Raw genomic sequence first — 21,526 nt, 5'->3', positions numbered from 1 at the left:
ATTTGAAATCCTTTCTTTTGGGCAAAATGATTCTCTTTCTCTTTTGCAAATTAAAATTATAGTTTATATGCTATTTTTTTTATTTCTTTTCTGCATTGTGGTTATATCATACCTTGGAAAAGAATTTCAGATTTACCTTTCCCATGGAAGTTTTTGTTTCTTCTGCTGTGGCTCTGGTTAATTTTCAGTTATGAGCACAAGTAATTTTTGCAGGAAGATGAAGTTCTTACAAGTCATGTTAATGTCTTACAAGTTATTTTAATGAAGAGGCTGTTAAATGGGTGAAGAAATGACCTGAAATGTGGGAATTTACAGCTAAGAGGAGTCTTGTTTTCTGTAGTTATGCCCCCTGTATTCTTTCACGTCTGCTTTCTTGCCTGTCACCCTTTTTCACCTGTTGTCACCAGCCCTTCTGCAAACCAAGTCCAGAGGCTTGGCTCAAACACACTCTAGGTGCAGAGAAGTTACTAAGAACAAGGATCGATATTTGCCCCTTTCTTCATGGGAGGGTTGTTGTAAGAGTTGCATGAGAAACTGAGCATCACAGGGCTTTGTAAACTGTGACTCACTGTGTAGGGTTAATGTTTCTGAAAGCACGTTGACCCTCCTGGTACTATTCCCTGAAGTGAAAGCTGATAGAAGAAGACCAAGAAGTCAGAAGGGGATGGAGGCAGAGATGGGTGGAGGAAAGGAAGGCAGGTGTAGGAAGCAGAAAGAGGGATAGAAGCGAGAGGAAAGTAGGTGCTCTCTCCATCTTGACCAGTGTGCACAGATGCAAGCATATGCCAGGACTCACCCCCTTCCCGCCTCAGGTCAGGGTGCAGTCATATACTATCAACGGGCAATTATACTCTTCAAGGCAAAGAAGAAAATGAGCAGGGAAAATGGCATGTAGATGTATTTTAAGCTACACTCTTCTGAAGACAGTATAAGATAATAGATTTCATCTTTTGAGTATTTAGGTACATTAGTGGAGGTCACCAGTATCCTTTATGTGCATTATCCGTTTTATATTGCACACGAAAACATTAAATACGTATGTATTTCTTCTCTTTGCCCAAGAGCACCCACGTCCTGTGGGTGCAGGTGAGGAGCCTGCTGTGGTTTCCTCGTGTTGTCCTCCAGGCTGTTGAAGGAAAGTCACTCTTCTCTTGTACCAAGAGGCCCAGGACATCTTCATGGGCCAAGCAGTCACTGAGAATTCTCGTGTGGGTGTGCGGAGGGAGCGGCTGGACCCGGAAAGATCACGTGGGCAGCAGTTCTGTCCTGCCCCCAGCAGGGGTTCAAGCTGGGGTGTAATCCCCCGCACCCCAGGCCTGACCGGGAACACAGAGAAACTTCTGGCCAGCTCTGTCGTTCAACTCTGATCTCTTATCACTTCGCCGCCCTGTAACAGGCCGTCGCTCAGCACATGGGAACACACTGCCTTAGGAGAACTTGGTAGAATGTCCCGAAGCTATCCCTTTTCTAAGGGTCTTTTTTTCAAACAAGACATCATCGGTTTTTTCAAGTCTGGGTCTATTCTGAAACTGCGGTGTTGAGGTGGGCCTGTGTTTAAAGATTAACAGCGGATTGCCTGGTCAAGGCACATTTGGGAGTTGATGCTTCCAGCTCCTCCCTCCCTTCTCTCTCTCTCCTCTCTAAAATTAATAAATAAATAAAAAAAAATTTTAAATTAAAAAAAAAAGATTAACAGCGGAGGTTCAAGCAGTACAGGTGGAGTGAAAATTAGTTTTAGGCCATAATAACGGAAAGGTCACACAGTTTTCCAGACTTTGGGATTGGGAAAAGCATACTGTTTTTTTCTTTAGCCCCTACATCATGTAGGCACAGCTCTCTAACTTGATGCAACAGAGGGGGCACGAGGAGGATGCTGTGCATGCTGTGAATGGGATGTGAAGTAGCCTTCAATTCTGTAGAGATCAACATGGCGAAAACTGGAGGGAAAAATACCAACATTCCACAGCTTGGGGAACACATGTTGGCCTTGATTTAACTGTAGACATCTGAGTCTACTTCAATAGTGCAAACTCCAGCAGACCATCTCATTTAGCTCTGAAATTGGAGATTTTCCTGATTCTGTGAATGTGAAGCATTAGAGCAGCAATTACATTTTACTACAGCTGCATTTGTGAGGAAAGCCCCGCTATGGCAATGTCTTCTGGAAAGGAAAAGGTGTGATGACGTTCATGATCCATCCCATGTGCTCCATATGAATGTGAGCTTCGACGCGAGAAGCTCTTTCAGGGCAAGTGGTGTATTCTGTGTGCATCTAAGAGAGCACCTCTGAGCCATTGCCGGCAGCCCAAGCAGCCCGCTCACAACTTTCCATTATGGATTAAGCTGACTGCCAATCTTACTTCACTCAAGACACCAAACTGGACGCTTGCAAGACCAGTGCCTTGCAAATCTTTCAGATGCTTTTCTTATTATAGATGAAATATGAACATTGTGTTTAGGAACAAGATCCAACAAATGCCAAAGGTATTTATGTAAGTCATTCAGCTTTAGTACAACAGCCTCTTGAGAATTAACCAAATAAGCTTTTAATAATGTTGCCCTTCTCTCTTAGTTGGTGTTTCACATTTATTTGGATAATATGCTCAATTCAAAATAAGCTTCTTTATCAGAAATTTAATTAATATGGAAGGAATCAAGGCTGCCCTCAAAATAGTACAACTCTTTGAAGTCCAGTCTTCTTAGGATTTCCCTATGTGCCAAAAGAAACTTGCTCAAGCCAAGGAAAACACGTTCACTTTCTCACATCTTTAAAACAACTGCTTATGTCAGACACTAACAAATAATTTGTTAGCCTTTAAGAAATTTTAAATAAGATAAAAATTTTGCCAAATTTTAATATAGCAAGTCAATCAGATTTTGATGTCACTTGCTTGGTCTAGAAGTCCCCATCTGTTTAACTTCTTACGTTGATATTTGGTATGAGAGTTTTTTTGAATCAATATATCAAGATTTCATACATTTATTTCTGTCCTTTGGGGGCCAGGTTTGAGATTCACGTGGGGAGCCTGTTAGTTAAAACATGTCAAGATAACCCCATAGAAACTAGAGTTTGGGTCTCAAGAGTGGAGAGTGTGGAGCACCAGGAGGTGGGGTTAGCCTGTCACTGGTCCCACGCCCTCCTGCCTATCCCAGTGATGGGAGAATCAGTGTGGCTCTGGACGGATAGATTATCTTGTAAAGGTGCAAATGTCCTGGAAAGGTGGCACCTTTAGCCCTTGTCTGACATTAGTTAACACTCTGCTTTGGATTCTCGGAAAAGACACTTGGTTACCAGCACATTTAATAAGGTTTGATTCTTATCTCAGTGAAATGCTGATTTTAATCACTCTTTGTAACAGTGCTTGATTACATACTATGTAAATGTAAAACTATGATTGGGATCAAGTCCTTTCCAGCATAGAGTCTGGTTGGGACAGATAAAGCAGTTAGTTCCCAGTCGGATGATTGGCACCTTGCCTACCACGGGTTAGGTAGTCCATAGGAGGAGTGTAATTATAGCCTGGGGCTGGAGGCATGATTCTGGGGGTGGTAGCCAGCATGAGAACCGAAAGATGTGTGTGTGTTTTCAGGAAGATGGAGAAGGGTGCAAAGGACAGTGGCCCACATGTATTTGGGATGCTGTAAAATATTTGGCACGGCTGAAAAAGAGGGTGCTAGGTAGGGGTGTTGAGAGCTGAGGTGGAGGAGCAAGCTTACAGACAGACGAGGAGGAGTTTGGACATTATCCCAAAGATCCAGGAGAGCTTCTGATAGTCTTAAACAGGAATTACCTGACCAACTTTAGAAAGATCAGTCTGGCTACAGGTGGTATAGGGTTTGGGAAGAGTAAGGAGCAATAGAATTGGAGAAAAAATAAGTACTAGTCTGATTACTGTTAGTCTAGGGAAGAGTTCACAGGCTGAGCTAAACGATGGCAGCGAAGATGGAAAAAAAGCGAATGTTGGGTGAGAGCCTCGCGAGCAGACTCGATAGGATTTGAGGGTTGGCCGAGAAAGTTCGGCGAACCTAGTAAGGGAAGAGTCAGTGTGTTTCTGGATGGCCAGCTGGATGAATGGCGGTCCTGTTTGTTCACACGGGAACTCAAGAGGAAGGTACAGGTTTAGTGTGGAGTGGATTTTTGACTTCTTGAATTTTGAGGTGCTGGCCCAAAAGATAACAGGGAGCATGGGCCGAGACTTACACTATACCCGTGGAGCTCAGACCAGAACTCTGAGGAACAAACATCCTTGTGAGGCCCGCCAAGAAAGGAATTGTATGTAGGGGATGTTAGGAAACAGCTCTGTTTAAGAAGCGGAAATAAAGCAGTTCTCACAGTAGCTGCCTGGGAATCTGTTGCACTTGGGTAATGCAATTCAGGTATCAGAATGTCCGCCCTTGAATTTGTGAAAATGTGCTTTCGAAGATTTGTGCTGAAGGGACCTACCCAGTGAGCAAGATCTGTTGGCCTGTTCCTTTTTTGGCAACATAGAACAAAATACCACTCTTGCAAATTATTATGCTAAAGAACATTATTTGGCAAACACTTATTTAGTGTCAACTCTGTCCAAACATGGCAGGAGGCCCTAAGAACACAGAGATAAATAAGAAACAAAACCTGTCATGAAAAGCAAATACCCTGGTGGGTGGGTGGCTCTCGTGTGCAGCGGGACTGGTGCTCTAAGTGCGGAGAGACCCGCCCTGAAATGCCTAAGCCAGCCTGGGTGAGCTTCTCGCAGGTACTGCCAGGAATACCCTCGCCCGCAGGCCCCTTTCCTTTGCCTGACCCAGTTAGTCCTCGGTGGTCACACTCAAGCTGCAGAGCAGAGACAGACTAAGTTAAGAAAACCTAACAAAAGGTCTCTTCAAATACATAATTTTATCCCTGATGATAGGAATGCTAGCAACAGAATATACCTCAAGTACATAAGAATTATAATACAGTCTTATATGTCACTGTGCTACCACCTTCTTTAAAAAAAAACAAAAACCTTTAAATTTTTAATAATTAAATCAATTTAATTTAAAATTATTTCTGTATAGAAGCTATAATTTAATATGATTTTTGATCATTGTGGGATCTCATTAGTGGTATTTGGATACAGAAGTTAGCTATTTTGCAGTAAATTTTTGGTACTGTTTCTGGAATTGGAAAGGATATAGACACTGCTAAGCATTTCCCTGTGTACATTATGCATGGGGCCATGGCCTCTCCCCATTGGTCTGTGGAAAGCAAGGGGGGTGATATGTTTTGGTCACATGCAAACAGAGCAGACATGTCTTAAGTGGTTACCTGGTGCCTGGACCTGTGATTTGAACTTGACATCTGTCTCCACAGCAACCCCGTGGGTCAGCAGGAAACTGAGGCATAGACAGGTCACAAAAACAAGTGAAAGATATATGTAGCATGGTACCCAGGCAGCATAACATCAGAAGCCTTGACTATCCGCTTGATTTTGAGAATTTGGGCAGGAATTTCCTTCTTTAGCCTACACCCTCCTTAGGCTCATAAAGGAAACTAGGAGTAGGATTATGTAGGCAACAAACAAATAGATAATGTCAGCATAGCATGGCCAATTTTAAGAAGGAACCATGAAAATACAAAGGAAAGAAGAACACTTGAGCTGAGTTGTGGAGAATCAGTTGAGGTCAGGCTGCAAGGAAGTCAGTGTGGGGTACCAGTGCATCACTAAGTTCCTACAGGTAGTCGGATGGTAGGCAGCACTTCTCCAGATGCAATCCGTCCGCCCGCTGCAGCAGATCTCAGGGGTGCTGAAATATTCCCAGTCCCCAACCCAGTGCTAAATTAACCTTTCTTTGGGCAAGTCCCAGCAGCTTTCCAGGTTATTCTTGGCACACTGGGGGTTAATAAGTGCAGGTTAAGTTTTGATAGGAATGAGATGAAGGTTTAGGAACTGAATTTTCTACTGATAGCCTTGGGGATGGCGAGTCTTTAAAGGGATTTGAAGGGAGCCATCAACCTTTGAGATGGATTTAAGAGAGACCAAGACCCAAGGCCTGATTGTTGGAGGAGAGGATAAAGACCCAGTCAAGGGCAGGGTGATAGAAAAGCAGAGGATAAAGTTCACAAGAATTGATGGACCGGAAGTGGTAGGGGAAATTAAGATGCTCGTGTCTGATATTCCAATGGCCCTGAGTAATGTTAGTGAAAAGGTTCATTCATGCTGGAACATGGGGGATTTTTGTCAAACCTATTAAATAAGTAATCTTTCTGGATCTCTTACTCTAGTCAAAAAAGTGAGGGAGGGGGAGTAGGCATCTGGACTGGATTGTCACAGAAAGCCCAAGTCTGGGCCCCCGCTGTGGTGTGACTTCCCCTCCACTCGCCTGGTTTTGAACCTGACATCACATGCCTATCCGGCAATATTTTTTAATAGAAATTATTCAGTAAGTAAACATAGTGAAGCATCACTAACAATTTACTTTTCAAACTCCAGGTGTGCCTGCTGTCAGAGGATGGTGGACTGAAAGGTCCTACTATATAAATTGTCAGGAACATCCAACCCAAATTAACACCATATTGCAGGACTCATAAGGAGCACAGATCACAAAGCCATCACCGTGATCTTCTCAGAGTTGCTGTCAGTGGTCACACACTCAGGACTTGTGTTGGTCCCGGAGGCAGAGGAGGGAAGCTTGGGCTGGATGCCTTCCCAAGCTTCGAGTTGATTGGAGATCACTTATAACTCACAGGAAGTAGTTAAATAACGCAGAGCAAGTTCATTGTCAGCTCTTTGCTTCTTACTGCTGTCTTTCCATGCAGGTTTCTGAGCGGTTTCCATAATTGTCTAAATCCTATAGAAATTAAAAAGGAATAGGTTGACTTGTTCAGAAAGCAGTTCCAAAGACTTTTTACTTGGCTACAGAGCCTAGTAATATATGGTGTAGGGTTTTTTTTGTTTGTTTTGTTTTGTTTTTGATGTTACTGTACAAACTTGATGCGGAAAGCATTTTTCAAAATTATCTTCTTTCTACTCTTCACTAAATTAGAGTAACTTTCAGCCTATTGTGGGAATAATGAAAATCTGATCAAGGAGTGAGCAGTCACTAATGTTTAATTCCGTACAAAAACAACGCAAAGGAGAGCATATTTAGAGGGGTTTATTTATTTATTTATTTCTCTTTGGAATCTTCAATGATGTGTTAATTTTGTGGTGTTAAAGTTGTTATGAAACTTTACTGTTGAAAAGTTTTCTTTAATTACCGTTGCTATATTTATAACAGTTATAACAGTTACAAAGCCTTTGCTGTATTTGGTGCCCAAGAAGTCTTAGAGATATTTCAAGGGAAAGAGAAGGCGTAAGCCAACAAAGGGAAGAAACTAAAGTCTCAGGCAACCATCCCCCATCAACAGGGTCTGTGTAAACACGCGTGTAGACGAGTCTACATGGACGTGCATGTCTGTCAATGCCGGCCCTACAGAAATGCCGAGAAATGAAGAAGAGAAAAACTAGAGACAGCATGGGTACTGTGGGGTTCTCAGTATCACTGGCATGTCTGGTGCCAGGTGGAATTGGTCTGCAATGGATTCATAAAGAAGTGAAGCCTTGCCTGACCTGTGGTGGTGCAGTGGATTAAGCGTCGACCTAGAACACTGAGGTCGCTGGTTCAAAACCATGCACTTGTCTGCTTCCCACTCCTCCCTCTTTCTCTCTCTCTCTTTCTCCTCTCTAAAACAGGCTTCCCCAAACTACGGCCCACGGGCCACATGCGGCCCCCTGAGGCCATTTATCCGGCCCCCCACCACACTTCCAGAAGGGGCACCTCTTTCATTGGTGGTCAGTGAGAGGAGCACTGTATGTGGCGGCCCTCCAATGGTCTGAGGGACAGTGAACTGGTCCCCTGTGTAAAAAGTTTGGGGACCCCTGCTCTAAAATGAATTTTAAAAAAAAAGAAGTGAAGCCTTGAGCAATATTTTGAAGGGAAGTGAAGGCATGATTTTGTCAGAGGGGCAAATGGAGATTTTTATATCTGGTGACTCACAGCCCAAAGACAGGGAAAACACCCAGAGGCAGGAAAGCCCAGCAATGCTTATTATCCAGGGGTTTGCTGGAAGAGAGTTTGCTTTTAGCGTCAGAGCCTTCTTCCTCTTCCCTGGGTGGTCTGCATTGAGGTTTCCTAGTGACTGCCATTGCCAACAGAACCTGGAAACCAGTCTTTTGTACGCATTCACCCTCCTTTCCACCACCAGGAGAGGTGAGGTAGAGTTAGTACATTTGTGGTGAGCTGGGGTGGTGCCAGTCTGAAATTCCTGAAAATTAAGGCTGTTCGTGTGTAAAAAAGAAGAAGCATGACAGGGCAATTGAAGGCTGGAGAAGCTGGGTAGAGCCCTTCCATCTCAGTCTCATCCAGAGCTTCATGCTCATGTGAGAAGTCTTAGAAACATGTGTACAAGAATGTGCTCGGCCCCCTTGTGGACTGTGCACCCCCCTGCCTGTCATCTAAGACTCACAGTGTTGTGCTTTGCTGCAGCGGGAGCTCAGCTGAGTCATGGGGAGAGAAGAGGACAGTTAGATAAGGGTGCTGACTGGTCGAGGATCCGAAACGCGCTATCAGGGGTTATGCAACACACAAGTGGAAGTGGCCTCAGCTCCTAGGACATTACTAACATGGACAGAACAACATCTGAGGAGAATGCTGTTAGCTGCCATGTGCAAGGGATGATTTGCAAGCAGCAGAAGTTGGGACAGAACCATCGAGGACAGGAATAAATCTGTCTGGCTCTAAAGAGCTGGACCCTTGAAATTTATAAAGGGGAACTCACGTTGTAGACAACTGGTTGTGTCCAAGGGACTTAAAACGCTGAGGATCTGAGTAGCATTAGCTGAGAACACAGGATGACTGTGAATCATAGTGGAGACATGCGGGAGGAGGATAATGGATCCTTTGATTCATGGACATATAAGGAGGAACCAAACAACGAGAGATGAGATTCCTGTGAGAATGGTCACTCTGAAGGCTTGTGCATGTAAGAGCTTCCAAAGGAAATGAAAACATCAAAATCCAAGATTTACATTGTCCCTCAGAGTAAAAGAGTTGTTAAGAGAGTAGAGAGGGCTGGAGTAGAGGAATTTATAAGGGATCGTCTAATGACCCATGTATGGAAAGAAGCAGTGAGTTATTTTCTTAAAGTAAGCTAATCTAATCTAAGACAAGGTTTGAACCAGGTTGATTGTGGTTTTAACTAAACATTGTTTGCATAATTCCATGACCTAAAATCAAACCAAATTAGCAAATCCTTTAAAAAAAAATTACTTTGTTAATAGAGTAGCCATTGCAGTAGCTAGCTGGTCAGTCAGAGGGTAGTCAGAGCATTCCTTAAATCCTCCTGCTCCCTCTTGGTTTTGACTAAGTCCACAGAAAAGAATGAAATGAACGTCTATGATTTTCTTTGCCTTAGCAGAAGCATCTTTTATTTTTATTGGTTACTGTGTGCGCTGAATGGATCGAGAGAAGGAGCACGTGGCTTCCATGGAGATACCTGTCTTACCAGTTAAACAAAGAGTGCGAAGACATTGTAGTGGCTCATTTCAGGCCCGAAACCTTTCCGTCTGGAGCTGCACCTGCAGGAGAACACGATGGGTGTTTTGCCTGCGTGGAGTAGGTAGTGTGGAGAACAGTGAGTTAGGAAGCCTGAAAGAGAGCACTTGGGCTCAGCTTAGGATCAGAACCGTGGGGCTGCTGGGCTCTGTGTTTATTGGGTTCCATGATGCCATCTACATCCTTTCTTTGCATGGTCCCTGTTCCAACTTGATGCTTTTGTGGGACCTCCTCTCTGGTTTGTAATGGAGAATCCACCTAGCCTCCAAGAGCCGGCGTGTCCCGTCAGCCGCCTGGCTTTCCTGCAAGTCCTTGGTGGCAAGTGCCTGCCTGAGAGGACTCCCTCACTCAGCTGGGCCTGAAAAGTCACCTCTTCTGCTAGAAAATAGGCCAGGCTGGTGGTGCTTGATGAGAGACAGGAGTTTCTGCTGAGCAGTCTGATTTTTCTCTTAAGAGGAATCTGGTTATATGCATAGAGAAGTCCAACTGTTTTCTTACTGCTTATAAAACAGGAAAATAGGAAAAGAAAAAAAATACTTTTACTAAATGATGAATACCTCTTAAATGAATTAAAATATAAATCGTTTAGCCCTGGCTGGTTGGCTCAGTGGTAGAATGTCAGCCCGGCATGTGGATGTCCTAGATTTGATTCCCAGTCAGGACACGCAGGAAAAGTGACCATCTGCTTCTCTACCCCTCTCCCTTCTCTCTCTCTCTGCTCCTCCTGCAGCCATGGCCTGGTTGGAGCAAGTTGGCCCCAAGCACTGAGGATGGCTCCATGGCCTCGCCTCAGGCGCTAAAATAGCTCGATAGCTGAGCAATGGAGCAGCGGCCCCAGATGGGCAAAGCATCACTCCAGAGGGGGCTTGCCGGATGGATCCCAGTTGGGGCACATACAGGAGTGTCTCTCTGCCTCCCTGCTTCTTACTTAAGGAAAGAAAAGTGTGATTAAAAAATATAAACTTGTTTATATCATGCACTCTTCAGATATATCATATATTGCTCTTTCAAAATCATGGTTATATTGAGTCATGCTTTATACATTTATCTGTCTGAGGGCTGTGAACCAGCCAGAGATGTAAAATCTTATGTTTTCAAGCCATGGAGATTAAGAAGGGATTTCTCTGTAGGAAAGATATATATATATATAAATTTTAGGCAAATTGATATACTCACAGTCCTTGCACCAAATAGGTATAAAGACCTTTAGGAACTTAAAATAGGCTCTGCATAACCAGATTTTTTCATGACCTTTCTCAAACCTTGCTGGAGTTTTTTTCTTTTTTCTGTTCTTCCTTTCTCCCTTCTCTTGAACCTCTGTGATCAGTATGAAATTCTGCTTGCTTAAATTCTAAATACCTTTCAGAACTCTGCTTAAAAAGTACTGAACTGCCCTGGCCGGTTGGCTCAGCGGTAGAGCGTCGGCCTAGTGTGCGGAGGGCCCGGGTTCGATTCCCGGCCAGGGCACACAGGAGAAGCGCCCATTTGCTTCTCCACCCTTCCACCGCACTTTCCTCTCTGTCTCTCTCTTCCCCTCCTGCAGCCAAGGCTCCATTGGAGCAAAGATGGCCCGGGCGCTGGGGATGGCTCTGTGGCCTCTGCCCCAGGCGCTAGAGTGGCTCTGGTCGCAACATGGCGACACCCAGGATGGGCAGAGCGTCGCCCCCTGGTGGGCAGAGCGTCGCCCCTGGTGGGCATGCCGGGTGGATGCCGGTCGGGCGCATGCGGGAGTCTGTCTGACTGTCTCTCCCTGTTTCCAGCTTCAGAAAAATGAAAAAAAAAAAAAAAAAAAAAGTACTGAACTAATGAACTGAAAAGACATACAGACGTACTTAAAAAGTTTTTCCTGAGAATGAAGTATAACTCTGACGCTAGCTAGAATAATTTTTAGTAAGATGAAAATATTTGCTTAGAAAACACCTGGAAAGAAAATAATACGAATTGGCCATTTTTAAGACTTCAGTGGCCTACTTTATGCCTATTACTATATACTTTATAGCTCATAAAACCAGGTCTATTTTTTATACCTTGTGTGAAACCTAGCCCAGGTGTCAAGACATTATAGGTATTCATCTAAATACATGGTTTTCATTGATTTGTCATATTCGAGTTCGTATTCTTTCTTAGAGGTTTTGAATCTGCAGTGCAAGGCTGAGGCCTAATCGGAGTTTGGTGATCATATATCAAGTCAATACTTCATATATTATATCTATATTTAAAATCTGCATGTGGAGATCACTGCATGAGTTATTCAGTTTAATGGAGATAATCGCTCATTACAGAAAAGTCCTCTGTGGTTAGGAACACTGATTTCCTGGCTCTCAGCTAAAATGGACACAAGAAGCCTGAATGGTTGGAGGCGAGTAGACGAGTGAGTTGCAGTTTGAGAGGTCCGATGACTCGTGACCTAGAGGCTGTACCCTCTTCCTGAGCAGGCTTCGATCAGGGCCCAGGAGCAAGAACCCAAGAGACCCATCCACAGGAGATTAGAAGGAGAACACTCCCCTCTTCCTCATGGTACTGCCCCCACCGTGTGTTTCTGAGGATACTAGAAAGACTGGGTACTCACTAAACTGAGCTGCAGTGGAAAATTTTATTCAAGTATTGTCTAATTAAATATTGTTTAAGCCTCAGACTTCTTATCCCCAAAATAGAGTAACTTGGTAACCCTGGCCACTCACAAGAGGTTGAGAGAATTAAATGAGATCAGTTTGTGTGAATGTCCCTAACACAATGAGGAGCACGTAGTAGTCGCAACGTAAACTGACATGAACAACAGCTGTTGGATACTTCCGTGCTGAGTATCGTGAAAAGACCACCCTTGCCCGTATCTGCTGGGGCAGGAGACTGAGGAGAAAACCAGTAGGTATTATCTGATGTGACCTAACATAGGACAGTGTTTGTACAAGAGCTCAGAGGGGCCCTAAACACCTGGAGGAACCATGGGAGACTTCCAGGGGTGATTCCTGAGCACTCTTGAGGACACAAGTAGGTGTTTCCAGCAATAGAAAGGGAAGGAAGGGCTCTCCAAGCTGAGGTAACTGCCAGAGCAAAGCTGCAGGATTAAGTGCTCTTGTTGGTTTCTTCCCTGCTGAAGCGCTATTGTCCTTTATATCCGTGCAGTCCCAGGGCTCAGGGAGGCAGCCCTGGCAGGGAGTGGTTAAGAGCATGCAGAACCCCCCCACCCCATATCCGCTTTCCACAGTTTCAGTTATTTGCAGTCAACCACGGTCCAAAAATATTAAACAAAAAACTCCAGAAATAAACAATTCATAAGTTTTCAATTACATGCCATCCTAAGTCACGTGATGAAGCCTTGCGCTGTCCAGCTCTGTCCTGCCCAGGTCATAAATCATCCCTTTGTCCGGCATCTCGATGCTGTTGATGCTCCTCGCCTGTCAGTCACTTTGTAGCCTTCTGGGTTGTCACAGAGCTTGTGTACAAATAAACCGTCATTTTACTTAATAATGGCCCCAAAGCACAAGATTAGTGATACTGGCAATTCAGATAGGCCACAGGGAAGCCAGAAAGTGCTTCCTTTAGGTATGCAAGTTTATACATATAGGGGGAAAAAAAAGCCATTATAGTTAGGGTTTGATGCCATACACATAAATTTTAGACATTTCCTGAGGGCCTTGGCTTGTGTCCCCAGGGCAAGGGAGTGGGGGGGACTCCTGTACGCCACAGCCCTAGCCTGGGTTCAGATCCTGAGGCTGCCGTTGCTGTGACTCAGGCAGATGGCTTATCCAGTCCATGTGCCAAGCTCCTTCGCCTGCACCACAGGAGAAGAGCAGTTGTAGTTCTGCATAGGATAACCATGGCTTTCCACCAGGTAAACTTGAAGTGGAAAGTGGATGCTGTTTCACATCAGGAAAATTTTGTAGTTATTTCAACCACTTCCCAGATGGCTACTCTGTGTAAATCATGTCGAGTCGGTGCATTGGAGGAGACCAAGTGAAAAAGGTATGGCCCCTGTCCCCCAAGGAATGTATAACCTAGTGACAGATGGACATGTAAACAGGTAGCAGTACAACTGGACATGAACCCTGAACCTAGTGGAGGTAGAGGCAGCGTGTGGGAGTGTCACCAGAAACGAGGTTAGCTGCAGGGACAAGAGGAGGGACCCTTAGGGGAGAGTGGCCCACACATGCCTTTGGTTCCACTGTGTGTGAGGCTGGGCGGGTCCGTCCAGGCTGCTCTTGGCTGTTTCATTCCCTGTGGCCGACTTTGCCGTGGCTCCCGTCCGTCTCCCTGGCCGGTGTTCACACGCCTCCCTTACAGCTGAGGCTGGGGAGGCAGGTAGGGAAGTTTCTATTGTCAGCTTGAAAGAGGTGCAGCAAGAGCAGGAGCTGGGCCTTGTTCAGCTGTGGAGAGAAGGCAAGTCACAGGTAGGTCCCCAGGCCTGCACTTTGGGCCCCATTCACGAAATTCCCCTCCCCACCAACTCTCCACCCCCGTCCTGTTGGTGGTGCACCTAGCGGCTCCACTGACTGACCCCCACAGTGAAGGGGACTCCCTCAGAGGTACAGGTAGCATCCCATCGCTCCCCCAAGCCAGACAGGGGGCAGGGGGGAGGAGGAGGAGGCCTCCATTGTGTAGTGGTAGCTGAATCTGGGAAAGGAAAGAGGTGAGCGCTTGTTCCCTGCAGTGCCCGCCCCATGCCCTGCTGAGTCCCCAACTGCTGGCTCCCAGGCTGAGATCAAGATGGTGTCCATGGGTTCCCACTGTCTTCCAGCAGTTGGGTTCAAACTATCCTATTTCTGGCAAAAATATATCATACATGGTGTTAGGGGCCCCGCTCTGTCCCGTGGTTTCAGCTCTGCTCAGCACTGTCCCTTCCCGTTGGCCAGGGTGTAAGTCATCTCCGACGCGGCGTCCTCTGGGAGAACCAGGGAAGAAGTGACTGTGAGCTGGCCACGTCACAGGGAACTCAGGGAGGAAATTCAAGTAGATCTTCAACACCACAGCCCGCTTTTTCTTTGGAAATCTTTCTATACTACAGTATAGTGGTTGAGTCTTGGCTCTGTCACTTTTTAGCTGAGGGGCCTCAAGCTGAAGCTGACCTCTCCCAGCCTTCATGTCCTCATCTTTGAAATGAGCAAGGTAATTCATAGTGCTTCCTCGCAGGGCTGGAGTGAGTATTTCCATGAGTCGGTGCGTGTGAAGTGTTTGGCATGGTACCTGCTACCGGTAAGCTCTCTTACTGTGGGCGCAGAGAGTAATCTGGGGTGAAATTGTTCCCCTGCTCCCTCATTGGACATGCCTAAGGGTATGGTCATGCCTGTGAGGCACTACCCAAGACTTACGAAGTTTAAGTAATATCTATCTTCAGTTATTGGACTGAAGTTCATTGGTATTTATAGGTCTCCAAGAAAGAAAGCTGTGGAGATTCTCAGCTGAATTTTAGAATGGGATGACCGATTTCCCCCTAGTATAGTGGTCGGCAAACCGCAGCTCACAAGCCACATGTGGCTCTTTGGCCCCTTGAGTGTGGCTCTTCCACAAAATACCACGTGCGGGCGCTACCTCGATAAGGAATGTACCTACCTATATAGTTTAAGTTTAAAAAATTTGGCTTTCAAAAGAAATTTCAATTATTGTACTATTGATATTTGGCTCTGCTGACTAATGAATTTGCCAACCAAGGCCTAGTACATACAAATGAAAGAATTGTCCCAGCCTTCAGTGATCAAGGCCACACCTCTGTTTGAAGTGCCTGACCGCTGCTCCAAGTGGTGTGTGGACTGTGGCCACAGAGACAAATTTTTGTGATGCAAGCTTCCTACTGAGACTCAAACCAGCCTGGTTCACCATTGTGTGCCATCTGCTCTGGAAGTTTAAACAGCTTTGAGCAGAACACCTGTGCTTTTGTCCTGAGTCTCGCCTTGCGTAACAGGATTTGATTGGACTCTTCAAGCCAGTCGCCCACCCATGTGCCTGCATGTCTGCATTCCTACCTCATTGTTTCCATCAGCTTGCTCAGGAGAAACAGCCAGTCTTGGAAGTATAAAAATAACATTAAAGTTAGATAGAAAATTCTCCTAATACTTGTATGTTTAATTAAAGGGAAAAAGTGGGAAATATCTACCATAACATTATTAATATGTCTTTATTATATATCTTTTCTGTGTGTCTGTTTAGGCTTTAGGAAAATATAGGCAGTCCCTGGGTTACGAACAAGATAGGTTCTGTGGGTTTGTTCTCAAGTTGAATTTGTATGTAAGTTGAAACTGGTACATTTACCTATTAAGTGGAACTTAGAAGTTTGTCTTAACCTAGTATTTATGTTTACCTTTCTGTGCATATAAATACTTGAATATTTTCACACCTGCAGAACTCTATCTCGGTAACTTGGGGACCGCCTCTACCTGAAACTAGCCTTTTCCCCATAGACAGTTGGGCAAATTGCCATGTGTAAAATGACATCAGAAGAACAGTGTAAAAACTAGGGAGAGTCAGTACTCACAGACCCACATGTCATGTGTATTGTGACAATCCGTGGAAGCGGTAGACCACTCTCCTTGATTACAGTGGGCTCACTGTCGATGCTTCGCGAGTGAACGTGGCTAGTTCAGAAGCGAGCGTGACATAATCCTGGCTGTCTGGCACGCTGTTCTGAGTGGGGCACAGCAAGTCACTGTGACCCACAGTGAGGAGTGAATGCCGTGGTCGAGTCAGTGGTGTTTTTCAGAATCGGTGCAGGTCTGGATAAAGTTGTAAAAGCAAAGGGTTTTTATCCACGTGGAAGCATTGGGAACGGTCTCAGGGGAAGGGAATTTGAGTTGCATCCTGAACCATGAGAAGGATCTAGGCAGCAGAAATGGGGAGGAAGAGGTGTTCTAAGCAGAGCAGAAAGCACCAGAAAAGGGTCTCAAAGCAGGTGTGGACACAGTGGGAAATATCTTGTGACACATGCAAGGCCCAGAGAGCTACTGAACATTTGTGATTAGTGTGCATTTTTCAATTAAATGAATTTGGGGTGTTATCTCCTTTTAAAAAACTAATAATAATAATCAAGGCTTGAATTACCATTACAAATCTGTTCGACCATCTTGTTGCTCTTGCTAAGCAGATGTGTGTCATCATCTTTCTCTGAAGAGGGCCATACGGTAGTAGCTGGTGGTGTCTGTGTGTGGGCTACAGACGCTCACAGCCATGGCGGCACCCACATTGTTAAGCTGCGGTAGTCTGTTATTTCCTTCTAATCCTGTGAAGAAGTGAGCATCAGCTCTGACTCCACTGTGGCACCGTTTTCTCAAATAAGGCTTCTGTGGGAAATGTCTTTTCCCCTTCCCGAAGGCCACATGGTGTGACGGACCCTGTGATGCAGTGTAGGTGTATTTCTTGGGGCTGGTCTGTTGCTGTCTTTCAGAGTTTATGTGGCAGCCTCCTTTCCAAGGGCTCATCCCCTCCTGTCACATGCAACTGAGGCCATATTGGCCAAGAAGCAAACTTTTAGGAAATAATTTTCACTCCATGCACAAAAGAAGTTTGAGAGACCCGTCCAAGGTCCATTCAGTATCACACCATTAAAAAATGTTCTAGCTCATGACACCATGGATGGGCAGAGCATCGCCCCCTGGTGGACATGCCAGGTGGATCCAGGTCGGGCGCATGCGGGAGTCTGACTGCCTCCCCATTTGCAGCTTCAGAAAAATACAAAAAAAAAAAAAAAAATGTTCTAGCTCATATCAGAAACACATGAGCCAAAATACAGAAATCACCTGACAGTGGTAAAATGTGTCATCTCGTGACCTCTGTTTATTTGGTGTTGACTTAAGAAGGACATACACACACTCATCTCTCCTTGAGAAATTGTCCATGGGCTTAACTTCTCTTCTGCTTCACCTTCCTCCTGAAGCGTATTTTTGAAAGCTCACGTGCTCCCTGTGTCTTGACTTGTGCCTCTTGCTTTTTCTTGCCTTTCTGCTCACCTTCCTCCGCTTCCTTTTTTCTACTTTTTCTGCTTCTAGACCCACCATCCTGGATGTCTGTCTTCTATTTGGCTCACATATACCCTAAAGTAATTTGTGGATCTAGTTCATTTAATGGGTGTAAACGGGATGCTATACCTGTTCGAGCAATGGGTTTCACAGGCAGTGCTCGCCTTTTGGCTGAGACAAGTAAACAGCTGACTATGGGGCAGAGGTGCTGGTGCAGCTGAAACCCTGCTGGAAAGGGGGCAGGAGGCTTAGCAGCCCACTAGGGAGACGGTGAGAAGATGAAACCTGTCCCTGCCAAGCCCTCCTGGGCGCCGCCTGCAAGCCCCTCCATCTTCCTCTGCTCCTGAGACATTGGTGCGCACCAGTTTCTGCACTTCCTCAGCTGTGTATGCGTATGTGCTAGTTCATTAAGTAAGTCCAGTCAATTCTTACTAATAATTATACACCTCACAGTGCAGAGTGGATACAACACAGCCAGTAAACGGCGACCTCCCTGGATTTGGTTTTTTTCATCTGTTAAAGAAGAGTGATTTAGGATTCTTACCAAGATTTTTCTGGCTTAAAAAAAAAAATCTGTGATTATCAGTTAAAACAAGTATATATTTGTATTGAAAACTATGTAGATGTTTTGCCTTTATTTTGCAATTATACTGACATGAGTTATAAGTGAACTTCTTTACTGAGATTGATTTTCAAAGAGAAAAGGGGGGATTAGCTTTTATTTTTGGTGGCTTTTTTTAAATATAGTTTTGAATGTATAGTCAGAAGGAAATTTTCCTTCCCAGGATGGGATTTCAGTCTTCTTCAAAAGTCTCTGCTTTCTGTCTTAAAAATAGAGACACTGGACTAATTGTTAAATTGGCTACATGGGACATCTCAAAAATTATTTTGTAGTGATTTCAAGGATTCTAAGAAAGATAAGGGTTGCATTTTTTCTCAATTTAGTAGCCCATGATTTTTTTTAAAGATTTTTGACTCTTCCTTTAGGTCTGTAGGGCTCGTTATAAACAAGCTACAGATAGCTTGTTTCTTTACTATCACAGGGAAAAACATAATTTTAATCTTACAGTAACATTTATTAGAGCACCTTTTGTGGATATGTGGGCACCAGACAAGTACGTGGGTTTCTTCACCATCAGGCCATGAGTCAGCACTTGGAAATTGTGAACTCAGAATGGGTCCCGTTGGCCCAGCATGCTCGTCTCACTGCCTTTGCAAGTGGCACTTGATTCTTCTGCCTTGATTATTTTTTCCATTTCCTTTTCATTAGAAAGCCTTCCCAGGAAATGACTCTTGTTGTATAGGCTTAATTCAGTTCAGCTCATATTTATCACCCACTACTTGGGCGGGCCCTGGAGGCTTATGGGGAAACAAACTAGACACAAGAACAATTAACCATCCAGGTCAGAGAAACAGTGCCAAGTAAAAATTTTAAAATTAGATTATTTTATCTGTACTTCTATGAAGTTCCAGCGCAATCGAAAGCTAGGACAAGTAAGTAGGCGTGTTAGATACATGAGTTTTATAAAGGTTCAGACATAACTGAGGAAGCCACATGTGGGTTAGGGAGACAGAAGCTGTGTGTGTGTGTGTGTGTGTGTGTGTGTGTGTGTGTGTGTGTGTGTGTGTGTAGACAGAGAGAGAGGAAGGGAGATAAGAAGCATCAACTGGTAGTCCTACCACTTTCGTTGTTCATTAATTGCTTCTCATACATTCCTTGACGGGGTGGGGTGCCTCCAGCTGAGCCGGTGACCCCTTGCTTAAGCCAGCGACCTTGGGCTTCAAGCCAGCAACCTTTGGGCTCAAGCCAGTAACCATGGGGTCATTTCTATGATTCCATGCTCAAGCCAGCGACTTCATGTTCAAGCTGGTGAGCCCATGCTCAAGCCAGATGAGCCTGTGCTCAAGCCAGATGAGCCTGTGCTCAAGCCAGCAACCTCAGGGTTTCGAACTTGGGACTTCAGCATCCTAGGTCGAAGCTGTATCCACTGCACCACCACCGGGCAGGCAATAGAGTTATTTTAAGAAACACACTGTAAACAGTACAGCAGAACCTCGAATAATGTTTGTTTCTGTATAACATTTGTGAGATGTTGTTAAGAACTTAACTCTTGTTTATATCAATGAGTCTGTGGTGAGATGTTGTAAGAACTTAACTCTTGTTTATATCAATGAGTCTGTGGTGAAATCAGTTTCATTATACCTCATTGGGTTTAAAGTTGCAGAACCTATCCATAACATTGAGTGAGGACTCTGTATTTTGAAGGAAAAGACCAACATTGGAAAGCCCCTGGACTGCTTAAAATGAGAGTCAAGAGAAACTGAAATTCATAGCTACCAAGGAAGGCAAGTCAAAGGGACTCATTGACCGGAGGAGGGGGAGGGGGAACGCTGCTTACTGAAGACTTGTTAAACAGGATGCATCTTCAATAGCTTAGGCTCTTTTCCTGTGCTTGGAATTGGTGAGGGGGTTTTATTTATATTTTTATTTTTTAATAGATGATACATGTGTGTGGCTCGTTAATGAACAACGAAAGTGGTAGGACTACCAGTTGATGCTTCTTATCTCCCTTCCTCTCTCTCTCTGTCTACACACACACACACACACACACACACACACAGCTTCTGTCTCCCTAACCCACATGTGGCTTCCTCAGTTATGTCTGAACCTTTAAAAAATTTTAAAGTTACAAAATGGTATAGACTGAGTGATAGATCTTCCCACTCCTGATTCCAGCTCATACAAGCAGGATTATTAGTACCTTTATAAAATTCTTCTGATATTGATATTGACAGATACCATGTTGTCCCCTTTGATTCCAGGTGGTTACAGACCTACAAGTCCATAAGTGTTTTCTGAACCTCTTGGGTCCAGATATGTTTTAGAATTCAGAACTTAACTGGGTTTTTAGAAAAGCAGTATGGTGCCCATAGCATAAGTCACCCATTCCCCCCAGGGTGGGTCTGAGTGGCACATGAATTCCCCAGGGGAGCAGTGTTCTCTCTCTCTCTCTCTCTCTCTCTCTCTCACACACACACACACACACACACACACAGCCAGGAATAGCCTCACTCCTGTCACCTTCAGGTGTAACTGTCAAATAAGTTTTGGCACTAAGCTTATAAAAAAGGAAATTTTGGTTTTTAAAACTTTTTAGACATTGGAATTGCAGATAATGGATTGTAGCCCGTAATATACTGTTCTGTACCCTGTTGGATTTTTTTATAATTAGCAGGAATGTATTAGAATCTATTCCATAACAATACAGAGAGAGCTTCCTCATTTATAAGCAATTACACCTGCCTCATGTGCCAGCCTTCTTGTGGAAAATAACTTATGTTCATACAGTGATTTATGTACATGTACATATGTGTGTACATATTCGTGTATATAGATATAGATGCGTCAGATTCATATTGTTTCTTTTGATTGCAATCAGGTCTAAATGAAATTATTATTAATGTGTCAGGCTGTCTCTAATACTACAATGCCTGATGCCTGTTTTTTTTAAGCGTACAGTTAGAAATAGTAATAATAGTGGTTTATGAAAATTTTAAAAAGTATACAGTTAGAAATAGTGATAATAGTGGTTTATGAAGAAAATATGTACGTAGTTTAACCAAACTGGTAAATTGCTGTATATAACATTATAATTTGCTCAGTGTGTGGGGGGAAAGCCTCGAGAACTAGAATTTAATTTTCAGTATTTCTCATAAAATTCTTTGCCAAGTAAACATGCTCAGGTTTTAGTCTTCTTAGAGACGTTGCTACTCAGAAAGGCGAGAGGCTGTTTAAATCACAGAGAGCCTTTTTTTAATTGGTGTGTCAGCACCAGTGACTGGGAGGAGAGAGCCGGGTCACGGCATGCGTGGTTGTCACCCTGCCCCGGCGTTAGGGCAGAGCAGCTTGACTAAATAAGGCAATGCCCAAGTGAGCCTTATCAGCGTTTGACCGGGACGCTCGGGCTCATCCACCCACGGGCTGTGCTCTGTGAGTCCTTAACCTCTTGGCAGGTGTGCTGTTA

At 44.4% G+C, this 21,526-nt stretch overlaps 1 protein-coding gene and 1 non-coding gene across 4 annotated transcripts in view; both read left to right on the top strand.

The window, feature by feature from the left end:
• JPH1 (junctophilin 1) overlaps positions 1-21,526 on the top strand; it is an 86,866-nt gene that overhangs the window by 12,345 nt on the left and 52,995 nt on the right. The gene's annotated exons all lie outside the window — the stretch shown is intronic.
• TRNAT-AGU (transfer RNA threonine (anticodon AGU)) lies at positions 10,950-11,025 on the top strand. Its single transcript has one exon. It is a non-coding gene; the product is annotated as a tRNA-Thr (tRNA).

Source organism: Saccopteryx bilineata, chromosome 3, assembly GCF_036850765.1.
Source record: "Saccopteryx bilineata isolate mSacBil1 chromosome 3, mSacBil1_pri_phased_curated, whole genome shotgun sequence".
NCBI classification, from domain to species: domain Eukaryota; kingdom Metazoa; phylum Chordata; class Mammalia; order Chiroptera; family Emballonuridae; genus Saccopteryx; species Saccopteryx bilineata.
Note: the sequence above shows the minus strand (reverse complement) of the source record. Positions and strands in the feature narration are given on the sequence as shown.